The following is a 12,884-nucleotide window of genomic DNA, read 5'->3' as shown; positions in this document are numbered from 1 at the left end:
TATAACTATATGAACTAAACTAGCATGAATATCCAAATATATGAGACTCCCATATAACATATATTCCTCAACTACTACCCCCAAACTTAAAATATCCACTATCCTCAGTGAAGGTAATAGTAAAGAATCAGGCATACCTACTCAAAATCAGGGTCATCACCCTCATGGGATGGTGTGTCAAGAGTGTCTGGCGGTGGGTACACAGAGTCCTTACCGAATACTGGCCACTGGATATCAACTCCCGTAGCTCTGAATACACTCTTCAACGCCTGGGTAAGGTCCTGTACAAACTGACTGTGGATGCCATGCACCGCATCCATCCTCCTCATCAAGCGCATATACTGCGCTGAACTCAAACAAGCACTGCCTCTGCTTCCTACTATTGCTGCTACGACCTTAAAGGACCGGCCTCACCCAACTCGGCTCTCCAAGTTGCTCTGCTCGCCTGAGTCGTACCACCGGCATATCCCTGAGGTGTTAGTCGTCCACCTGGCAAGTGGTCATAAGAATAACCAAGCCCCTTCGGATCAGACTTACCACCGTACCATTCCTGCATACTCAACAATGTTGAACTATCAATCGGGCCACTAGGAAGCTGCAGCTGCTCGTGTGCGGGCCAATGAACTCTAACCGCCATGCACAACTTCATCATAATAGACGCATAGGGAATAGCCCCCATAGTGCTCCCCCTTACAAGAACCTCAAATTCCCCTGAAAGATAATGGACCCCGAGTCCACATAATCAACATGCAGAATACCCCACAATAGCTTTGCACAGTCCACCGTAACATCATGCACATGTGATGAAGGCATAATGTTAGCACAAATAAACGAGTTCCATGCACGGGCATACATGTTCATGCACGAAGCCGGGAAAGTAGCATACTCGTTCGCGCCCTTCTTGAAAATGATGAATAGGGGATTGAAAATGATGAAGATCAATAGCAAGATCTTTAAATTCTAAGTAGATTTTGGTGTTGCATGTAGGAGAGAGAAAGAGAGCTCGATGAGAGAGAGAGGAAGAGAGGGAGAGAGAGACGAGAGAGAAGAACGGGAGGGGAGAGATGAAAAATGATGTGAATGAATTGGTGGTAGAAATCACAAGCCTTTTGTTTGATTCTGCTATGTGCTTATATTAGTGAAATTGTAAAATTACCAACCTACCCTTCTCTCACTACTAGCACAAAATGCATGCAAGGATGATATGATAATTTGGTTAAGTTGAAATGAGATAGTGGGGTGGTTAATGACACAACTACCCTTCTCTTATATTGTGAGTGGAAATGCATGTAAGGGCAATTAGGTAATATAATAATTATTAATCTAATTAATTACAAAAAATACATTTTATAAATAAAACCATAAATCTATAGATTACAAAAGTGACATCATAAAATAGCTTAAAATTTTAGGAATTTAATAAAGTTAAATTCGAAATTTATAAATAAAAACTATTTTAAAAACTATTTTTCTTAAAGAATTAAAATGCATTTGTAACCTATATAAATAGCAATTAATGCACTTCTTATTTCCTAAAATTTCAAATAATATCATACAAGCATATAATCACATAATCATGCACCTTAACATAGATTCACATATCACGTATCGTAATAAAATATACTTAATCATAAAATTTTCCCTTTTACTAATATTCATTCTTCGCGTAACCGGTCGCATCCTGACTGACGGCCCGACGCTGAGCGTTTTCAACTACGCTTCACAATCATTCTCTTTATACCAGCTCACACGTCAAACTAGAATATAAAATTTATTTAAATATTTTCATTCTCATATAATAACATATAATTCACATAATTACACTTTACTAGCATAATTAATTCGCGAAAATTCTCAGTCGTTACATGATTATTTTAATTTATCGTAAAATTCAAATAACAAGAACCATTTACAAAATTGAAAAGGAAATGTTATGGATTTCGAGATTGAAATTAGGGGTTAAATTATGTTTTCATCATAAAACCTATAAAAAAATTATGACCATGTCATTTCAATATTAATTAGTCATGTGTGAAAAAAAATCTTGATTAATTAAGTATAAGTTAATTTTAAAATGAAAAGTCATTTTTTTAATAAATAGTTAATATTAATTCATTTTTTAAAAAAAACGATCTAGTCATAAAAATATCAGTTTCATATTGAATTCATTATGTATCTGTAATATTTTTTTAATATGTTATTTGCACTAATTTTATAATTTAAAATCATTTATTTGATTAAATATTTATTTTTAGTTTAATATTTCAAAAATAATATAAAAATAAAAAAATGTTTCCAAACTAAATACCTATCGTCACCTTGTAGGAATTGTGTTGTAATTTTACAAAAAAAATTAAAAATAAAAGAACACGTAATTATATATTTATTGCCTACTAACTTAATAACAAATATTTTAAAGTAAATATATTTATTTGTTGTATACACATATAACCACCTTTTTATAAATCAAGTATCAACAGGATTGTGTATTGGCTAGAGCAAAGTATTCAGAACATCACAACACGAGGCAACATGATAAATTTAAATGGAAGTGATGCAGAATGACCTAGATCTCAACATTACTTACTCATTCAATGGTTTGACAATATATGATGAGACATAGGTATTGCCGAAAAATATGTTTATTTTTCTATTGTTAGTTGAAATTATGAAGTCTTTGGTCAATTTGACACATGGGCTAGAAAGCATTTTCCCACTCAACTACATAGTTGCTTGAGATACTTAGCCATTTAGCTGCTCAAAACTGATAATGTGCAACACTAAGCCCATCTTCATCCCATCAAATATCTTGTCCAGCCCCTTAGTGATGACAACAAGATAACAAGAATTTGGATACAACCATCCAATCACTATGCAGCTCAAGCCTCGTCCTTGAAGACCATTATAAAGCCCATTGGAAGAATGTGGAAATAACCACAATGCTCCGTCACTCTTTTGTGCCTAACATAAATGTACCTTCTACATTGAGAGTAGTTGTACAATAATGTGGAGAATTCTCATGTAACACAACCTTTATATTTTGTGTTGTTGCAAGTTTATGAATAGTAAAATTAGTTATATTAGTGAACAAACTTGCTTTTATTTGTTAAAGGTGATGAACACATACAATTTTAAGATAATTAGTTTTACGTGAGTTAGCTCGTGCAACAACTTCCTATGGGATGGACCCTTCGCCATGAGCGAATGAACCAGCACTACTAGAAAAAAGACCTTAGACGTCGGTTAAAAACCGATGTCTATGTAAAAAATGTATGATGTCTTCGCGACTGATGTTAAATATATTTTCTCATAGACGGTTAAAAACCGATGTCTATTTAATATTACACATCATTTCTGGAAAATATCTGATGTCTAATTCACATTCTTGTTATATAATTGTGTAATATCAAGTTCAGAAATGTAATATTAGGACTATTAGGCCTATTTAAAACTGTAACCCACAAGCAATATTTATAAATTAACATCGGGTGTTTATTTTTGAATCAATGTTATTACCCTATTTTCATGTGCTAATATTCCTTTATTAACATCGAATATTTTGTTTTAACTGATGTCTTTGTGATTTTAAGACATTGCTTTTATATGTGTAAACTGATGTTTATTTATGATTTTTAACATCGGTTCTAAAAACTGGAAACAACCCTCCTGTAATAAGTTTTACAATGCATATACATGAATCGAGTAAAGTAATCTTCTACGACAGATTGATACAAAAATCCCTCCTGCAATAAATTTTATAATGCATGTACATGAATATCTCTAGCCGTAATTACATTTCTCAAGTATATATTAACAAGTTTATATGAATTACATTTGGTCAGATGAATAATACAAGAGCTACTATATAGTTTCTAAGAGACTACTACTACTATACTTTGTCAGATCATTGTATATGTCTTTGCATTTGTAGACAATACAATGCAGCAAAGATTGGCGATGGGATAGAAACAAATACTGCCCCAAACTTTCCTGCAGGATCATTGTCAAAGCGCTTGACAAGTTATTAACAAACTGCACATAAAAAACAAAACCTATAAATTTTGACATAAACAAAGAAGCTTACCCAGGATGGAAAATAAGATCATAAAGCACACAGATATATGTTCAACTCTTCGACTGCCAACTCGAGTTAATGCTAAAAGACCAGCATTCTCGCTGTAGACAAAATAAACATTGACTAATAAATATATGATGCCCATGTCAATCTTTATAAACATGGTCATCCAGGAAAAAGGTTGTCAAGTTGTGAGGCATCTTACATAGATACTGAAGATCCATTTCCAGTCCCAAATATCCCCGACAACAAAATTCCAATTCCCTGATAAAATTATAAAGCTTTCAGTACTAAGATTATCAAATAGTAACCCGGATATCATGTGTGTCCTTCAAAGGTTTTGTTTTTTTAAAAGGTGCTTTCTGGTCAAAGAGTGTGTTTTTCCTAGGTCCAGCTTAAGTCAGCTATCTGGTTTACATTGAGGATGTATTGTCAGGTACATTGCACCACAGAAAGTGACACACAATTACATTTTATATCATGTTTGGCAGTAAAGCTCATATATATGTCACCTCTTTAAGTAAACCAGGATACTCATTGCGGAACTCTTACATTCTTATTCTTCATTTTAAGTGTGCATAGGTGGAGACTTAAGGACATAAATTCTACAAGGAAATTATCTAAGCAAAGGAATTTCAGTAAAATTTGAAATCATAAGGTCGACAAATTACCTGCCAACCCAGGCCTTATTTCCACTCATCTCGATGACACCGAAAAATATGTTATTCTGGTGTAGAAGTTCTTGAACAAGCTGTCCTTTTAGGCAATTAATATCTTCCCCTCGTTTATCATAGTAAAAGGAAAATCAAAGTGTTCCCCAGAAAACTATCAGTATCTGGGAACACTATAGAAAGGAAAATCAAAGTGTTCCCCATAAAACTATACAAAGGAAAATTATGTGAAAGCAAAAAGAAATCAAACACACTTTAGCAAACTGATGAATAAATAGAAGACTACACCAATTGTACCCATATCTTCTGTGAACAATTTAAACTAAATAAGGAGCAACATGCATACTTGAATGTTCTTGCTGGAAACATAGGTACAGGACCATTGAGATTATTGAATGACAAATCCCTGAATAATAAGAGAACCTCATTCATTATTCACAATCTGATAGTACCATTTTAATCATCCTACTGTAAGTTTAGCAATTCCTACTAGAATAGTATATATAACCCGTATGATGATTAAGTACCTGTAAAATTAGCCATAGTGACCAGTAGCAATTGCTACCAAATAGCAGTATACAACCTATGAGCCAGTAGTTATCAATTGCAGAGCCTAAAACAGATTTGTTTGATATTCGAAATTTCATAAAATCCAATAATAACAATACAGTTCATCGATATAAATGGTTAAACAATCATACCCGACACTGAGAGTAATCACAAAGGTAACAGCAGGGAGTAAATTCAAAATTGCACTTGCCATGGAGGATGAAGCTAGATATAATCCCTAAAAATATATGTTCTGGTTAAAAGTGACCCTGTGATTAGAAATAACCATAAAAACATCATTACGTAAACTGCATTTTATAGTTTTGTCTCATCGTATCTGTACCTAATCTGTCTCAAAAAACAATCAGCTTACCCTATGAGAGAAGCCAAATATATCAAGAAAAATCTCTTCAATCCAGACGACTTTTGTATGTTTTGCTCCTACATCGAACACGAGTCAGGATACTTAAATTTATATAAAATGTGGATGCTTTAGTCATAAAGAGTCATACATTGTTAAAGGTACCTTGTGAAGAAAATAAGAGGAGCAATGACTAAAGTGGCTATGGCTTGTCAATAAACCATGAAAATTCTGGGCTCATTCCTAGCAGAAGAGCAGCTCTGGTAGATCGAGCTACTGCTGCATGTAATATCATTACAACTGTCAAACAATGCGATAAAGTGAAAGTTTGATTTTTAAATACTAAGAAATTATATTGCATACACCTCAAAAAATGAACTAACCAGAAATACTAATGACTCCAGACATTCATTTTCCTTTCATGCTCATTATCGAGGCCCTCCCCACTAGCTCTTAAACTGTATGAGAGTTAAATGGTTTCACAATATACAAAACATGTTATCAGTTTCTTTCTGAAAACTTAATGGACAAAAAACTAGTGACATGGCCTCCAACAATTACTAGAGCTGGTACAGCAATTCATGTTTTTAATAGCCAATTCAAAATTATAAAGAAAGGGCACCACACATAAGCATACACAAACATACACATTTACACAAAATCATCAAAAAATGTTAAGCTACGCACTCCAATTCCAAATCACGAATAAGCATACAGTAAAAATTATCAAAAAAAGTTCCTATTGCTGAAACATGCAAGAGCTATCCTTAACATCAGAAATTGAAACAAACTACATAAACCTATTTTCACAAAAAAAGGATGAAAAAAGAAAATACCTTCGGGGAGCCAACCGTAAGCGAATCTCGAAAGCGTAAGCATAGAAGTCATCAAAGCAGAAGCAATGGTCGTGTGATAGGGTTGCATCGAACTTATTTCAACCGGAAAACTACAGAACACATACAAATATCATCACTGTGTAAATAATAAACGTAATAGCACAATATAAAAGGCAAGAGTGTGTGTAATAATTAGTACCTGAATAAAAGAATGGAGAGAGATGGCTTTCTGGTGGGAATACGAAAGGGAGGCAGAGAGGGGGCGGCTTTGGTTTTGGTAGCGGAAGCAATTCTCGATAGTGCCATTATCCCCTTTAAAATCTTTCCCTTCTTCCTCATTTCCATTGAATGACCTGTTGGATTTCTTGAGTTCCTTTTCTCTCAAAAGCCTCTCCACTCTAGTCTTCAAAAGCCTCTCCAGACAACCTAATTGAACAAATTAAACCTAATTGAACAAACAAACCTAACTGAACAAATTAAACCTAATTGAACAAAAAAATCTAATTGAAAAAACAAACCTATCACTACTAGAAATATGGGTTCAGACATCGGTTCAGAACCGATGTTAAAAAAAATCTGAACCGATGTCTTCGCGTGTGATGTTAAATGTCATCAGCTTTTGACATCGGTTAACAGCCGATGTCTATTATAGTGCTATACATCAGTTTTAAGATTAAATGTGATGTCTTTGCAACAAATTTCAGCTTATATTACAATATTTTTAGGTGAATATGAGTATATTGTGAGGTATTTATCCATTAAAACATGAAACCTACAAGCTCTAAAAGCCAAATTATTAAAATTCTTTCGAACAAACCGATGTGAAATGCTAGATCAGACATCGATTAGATTAGTTGTCCGATGTGAAATATTTGATCAGACATCGGTTAAATTAGCCCCCCGATGTGAAATGATGGATAAGACATGGGTGTTCTTCAAGAAACCAATGTTAAATCTTTTTGTTTAACATCAGCCAATTTATCTAACCGATGTTATTTGACTGAAAATACATTGAGTTTCTTTTCAGAACTGATGTCAAATACCTATTTCACATCGGTTTTTTAGTTCTTTTTCGTTTAATATTATTTTACATGATGTCTTTTGTACATTTTTTATATGGGTTTACATTTACCATTGTGATGTTAATGTGGTGTAAATTATATGCCATCCTGGTCCTGTTTTACAGCCACATGAACCAATTGCATTTACACAACCAAAAAAATACCAAACAATGCAACATCCAACCAAAAACATCCAACAGAAACATAAAGCTACATTGATACCAAATTTCTTAACATGCAATGTTCCAAAACCAATTCGGACATACATTCCAAGTCTAAAATAAACATCCCAACCAATAAAAATAAAATAACTTAGTTATCCAGACTCTTTTAACTAAGGACTTGTGAAGAGTTTATACATGACCAAAAAAAATTAAAGTAAAACACATACTTGAATACACAAGTTCAGGAATGGGCTAATCTCTTTCTTCAAGTTAATCACATATTAGTCCATTTATTTTTTCAATACAAGCCGTTAAGTGCTGTTTACACAACAAAGCCGTATACTTGGCCACCATAGATATACTTGTGGTGAACCTCATCATCAAGCTGTTTAGAATCCTTTGAGTAGCCAACAAATCATTTTTCACTGTGAGGAATGTCAAGGCCACCATCCAAAGCACCCTACAATTAACAACTGAATAAGTTCTAGTATATATGCACAAACACAAGCAACCACATGCTAACCAATGCCATGTTACTTGTACACCAGACATACACTTTCTAATTGAGACCTAAGTCACACTAAGTATTACATGCTGGCATTTAGTACATAGAAGCATACAGTGACTAGGACTCCTTCATCCAAGACATATTTTCCGACAAAAATATGGGGTAAAATAAAAAAAAGTATACTCATAACTGAAACCATTTAAATCAATTTAATACACAACACAACTTATGGGAGCAACAAGAAAGATTATTGTATTTCAGTAGTATTTGCGAAAATTATAAATAATACCAATATTATAGTACATATCAAAAAAGGTACATAGATACAGAGATTCAGTATTAAGTAATGTAACATTACTGTGAAAAAAAAAGATGGATCATGTACAATTATAGTTAATATTTCATTATATACCAATTCATACCTTAAGAGCACCAAAGACACGATTGCCTATAGTAGTCCTTAAAAGGTCGACATCAAGTAGAGCCCTGAAGGGTCTTCAGCTTTCAGCAGGTTCAACTGAATAATCCTCTCCAGTTGCCTGAAAGATAGATGTAAAAGAATGAAGATATTGTAATCTACAGATTAAAAGTAGTGAATATTCTTCATATACAATTAATGAAGATATAATTAACAGAAAGTTGTTTTATATATCCTTTATTGGCCTGGCCCTGGTGGGCATCATTCTAGATCAAATTTGATAACATTCTCATAATATTCTCTAACATAGACTATTGAACTCTGTTTCCCTACCTCATTTTCTTCATGGTCCCTACTAATGGAAAAGGCATGACACTTGACTCTGGTATTGTAACATCATTAGTGAAAAAAAGCGACTTCAAGAATATATAAAATTCATTAGAGGTGATATATGCTACTTCTTGCAGAAATTTATCCAGATGAAGATTGTTGGAAGGAAAAGGAGAATGTGAGTAGCTACTACCCATAAAAAAGAAGAACATACTGTACATGCCTTTAAGTATAACCTGACCTGGTGGGCGGCATTTAATTATTAGATTCCTTCATATAATTCTTGCAAAGTTTGAGTGGACTGTTACAAAAATTTACTTTTTTTAGCACAAGACTATATATGTTTTGATAAGATAATAAAATTATAGAATAAACAAATTATTTGAGTAGCAATTTAGTTCAGAAGCTTTTACCATCTGCAACATGGATCTGCCTTAAATGCTACTAGCTTCATTCATTATGCGGGAGCCACATACGTGAAATATGTAAAGACACCAAATCCTACGTGAAATATGTAAAGACACCAAATCCTCCCGGCAACCCCACCTGCTGTATGCCTAGCATTATTAGGATGTAAATGACGACTGTCTATGAATGTTTACCTCGCCTTCTCTTAAACTTAACCTGAAACCTCTTGAAGTAAGCCCTCGATTTGTTAGATTTGACAAACACCTGCATGAAAAATATTAAGAAAGACATACTTTAAATCCAGCTAAGAAACACTACAAAATACAAAACTCTAAATCATAACTTATACTGTTATATAGTATCAGAACTTTGCCAACAAGAACTTTTAAAAATTTTAACCCTCCTTCAATCTATCTATTTTTCAACAGCAAAAGTGCAATCAATCTTTTTTTATTTCATGGAGAAAATATCATAAACTATGGTAATGAAGGAACTGGTGCAATAGGCTAATCAAAATGGATTTAAAGTACATGAGGGAATATTTAATTATCTATTTATAGTAAATACTACTGCACAGTTATGAAACCAGTCAAATTAAAGATTAGATACCAAGTATTTTAAGCCAAGTTCTAAAACAATTTTCTTTTAGAAGTAATATCAAGGGAAAACACCGTGCTAATAAAGAGTCTTAAATTAATTTGATGTTAATGGCTCTTATGGAAACACCAGATTACGAAATCCAACTGGATCTGGTTCCACGGAATCCAAAAGATAATACTATTCCCGGGTTGCTGCAGATAGACCAGTAGTTTGCTGCATAAATTGACAACAGTAAGATTATATAGCAAAAGAGCACATAAATCTGATCATGACTTGGCTATTGAGAGATAAAGCAAAGTGGAGAAGATAACACTTCTGTTTACCTTTCTGTCTCTAGAGTGTCTTAGGTTATCCTCTTTCCCGGAAACAAGACCAGATAAACCAGTAGCACTAGAAGAAGGATTCCTAGCAATCTCCACAAGCTGTTATAATGACTCAGGAGATCCAGGCGTTGCTGCAAGCTGCAATAATGGTGATCATAATTTACAAATTCGTGTAGTCTCATAGTCTTCCAGCTCCCCTAAATCTTGAGAGTATAAACGGTTCCACAACACTGTCATATCCTCTAGTGGCAATAAAAGGGAGTTTCTGATGGTCATCGCTCTCACTAAGGCCTCTCATCCAAGTCGAGACCTCCTTATTCAACCTCTCTATACCATAGACAGCTATAATAATACGACAAGAATCATGAGCCAGCTTCAAAATCAAAAAAAATATTAGTAGACTAGTAGAATAAAGAATCTACGATGGTGCGGTAGAAGGCCTCCATGACAAAAAAACCAATCATTAACTTTAAGAATAACATGGTGCTTTGCCAATTCAGATGTTAAAGGACCTCCTGGCCTAAATAAAACAGATCTTACTATCACCCCCTTTTGTCGTTGTCCTAATGTTTGAGTAACTCAATGAGAATAGCTAGAGCAATAAGAAAAAACCAAGTAGCTCATCTCGCTCATCTCGCTCAACATAGGTGTTGTTGAGATCAAAGCATCCCAGCAAAAACTCCCAAACTGTCGCCTTAATAGAGGGATGTTTGCCCTACAACGAATAACAAAATTATTATTTCCAAAGATATAGAGACAAAAAGCTGAAAATGCCTACCAAAGCGTAGCAAACACAGAGACTAAATAAAAATCTCTAAAAACATAAACACCAACTTAAGTACTCAACAAGCATATAGCGCATCAAATAGTATATGGGCCACTGACGACAAAACTTGAGATTTTTACTAGATGAAATGAATTGTTCTTAAAATTTAAAGATCAAGGTAGCACATCTACAATATACATCACATGAGTCAAATCCAATCTCTTTACAAGACCCTTCAATTAACATATATGAATAATCAGCACTTGGAATGAATAATTTCAACATAATTTACCATTAAGAGAAATAATACAGAATTGAGCATATGGTTACGACATGTATGATTAAGACTTTAAGTACGTTATGTACCGGGACAACTCACCAAGCTTACAATCAGAAGCTACAATGAAATCAGGCATGTACACATCTTTGGCAAGCTTAATGAAATTTGGAGGAAGCACCTGGTTTTCAGATGAGCCACACAACCATATCAGTTTACCAAATTTATAATCTTTTTCGAGCATAAAAATTAAAAAAGAAAGGATCTTGCATGATATTTGTTTATTTCACTAAATGACTGAAAATCTAGATTCATACCCGATCTTGGTAGACATCAAACAGAGTGGGTGAACTTACGATCAGGCATCTTCTCTATATCAAACAAGAATATCACACAGTTTTGATTCAACATTAAGCGCAAACAATCGTAAGGGCCAATCACTACAACCCAAAAGGACAAACTTCTCCATATTCAGAAAAAGCTTAACGACTTCGAATACTAAAAAAATAGCTCCATATAATAACAAGTATCAAACAAGCATGATAAAAGAAACAAAGATGGATTAACAGCTCAAGAAAGAGGGAAATTTTTCTTGATGAACCCAAATCTCCAAAACCAAATCTTCACAAAGATCCTTAATCTCCAAAAGCAGCAGATCTGTGAACAAAAATAGACTAAAGAGAAAGAAAAAATGAAAATTGGAGACTAGTTCAAATTTAACGAACCAAATTTGAAATTAAAACTTAATCGAACGATACCCAAAGTTTCGAAGATCCTCAAATCTACGATTTTTGTCTAATCTTAACAACTCAAAGCGTAAGTTGGTGCTTAATTAGGTATAATCTGAATGTAAAATATGTACTAGTGTAAATTAGGGTTTATGAGATCGAGTTCGAGAGATAGAGGAAAGAGAGAGAAGACAGAGTCGCCTTGGGGTGTGGGGGAAGAGAGAGATAAGGGAAGTGAAGTCGCAGTTGAGGTTTGGGGGAGAGAGGGAGGGAGATAAAGAGGGGATAGAGAGAGAGAGAGATAGAGAGATAATCGATGTATGAGTAAAGGGGGAAGGGGGAAATAAATTTTAACTTTTTTGTTAAGGGGGGAATTTGGGCACTCAGCGGGGGAACTGAAACATTTATTTAGTCATTTTTTTAGAAATGGCTATAGACAGCGGTTAGCATAAATAACCGATGTTAAAGTGAAAAGCATTTATTTGTTATTATTTTAAAACTGAACATAGACAACAGCTACTATATAAAACCGACGTCAAATTTATATTCAATATTGCTTTTTTTTAAACTGATGTTAAACAAGTTTTAACATCGGGTGCATTACATGTCGATGTCCAAGGACCGATGTCGTATCTACTATTTCTGGTAGTGTATTCAGAAATTAGGGTTTCTCGTAGATGGGGTTTGATTAATTGAAGGTGTTCTTCAATTTGGGGTTTAATTGAGACCCTATATACCTGCAATCAACTAAAATGTTGTGTGTGTGAGAGAGAGGGAGAGAAGCAGAGAGAGAGAAGGGAGAGCTCAGA

The 12,884-nt window shown here is 34.0% G+C and overlaps 1 long non-coding RNA gene across 4 annotated transcripts; it reads right to left on the bottom strand.

Annotated features, from left to right (window-relative positions):
• Positions 1 to 7,879: 7,879 nt before the first annotated feature.
• LOC141720420 (uncharacterized) lies at positions 7,880 to 12,363 on the bottom strand. Of its 4 annotated transcripts, XR_012574321.1 has the most exons (10): positions 12,106 to 12,363; positions 11,665 to 12,004; positions 11,450 to 11,528; positions 10,305 to 11,019; positions 10,108 to 10,194; positions 9,598 to 9,645; positions 9,387 to 9,519; positions 9,215 to 9,274; positions 8,648 to 8,764; positions 7,880 to 8,177 (listed from the first exon to the last, which is right to left on the bottom strand). It is a non-coding gene; the product is annotated as an uncharacterized LOC141720420 (long non-coding RNA). The 4 variants fall into 4 exon arrangements; XR_012574319.1 differs by having other exon boundaries at positions 9,387 to 9,645; positions 11,665 to 12,021; XR_012574318.1 differs by having other exon boundaries at positions 9,387 to 9,645.
• Between the last annotated feature and the right edge of the window lie 521 nt (positions 12,364 to 12,884).

The sequence above is a fragment of the Apium graveolens genome, chromosome 1 (assembly GCF_009905375.1).
Source record: "Apium graveolens cultivar Ventura chromosome 1, ASM990537v1, whole genome shotgun sequence".
Lineage (NCBI taxonomy): Eukaryota > Viridiplantae > Streptophyta > Magnoliopsida > Apiales > Apiaceae > Apium > Apium graveolens.
This window is presented reverse-complemented; position numbering and strand designations above follow the sequence as displayed.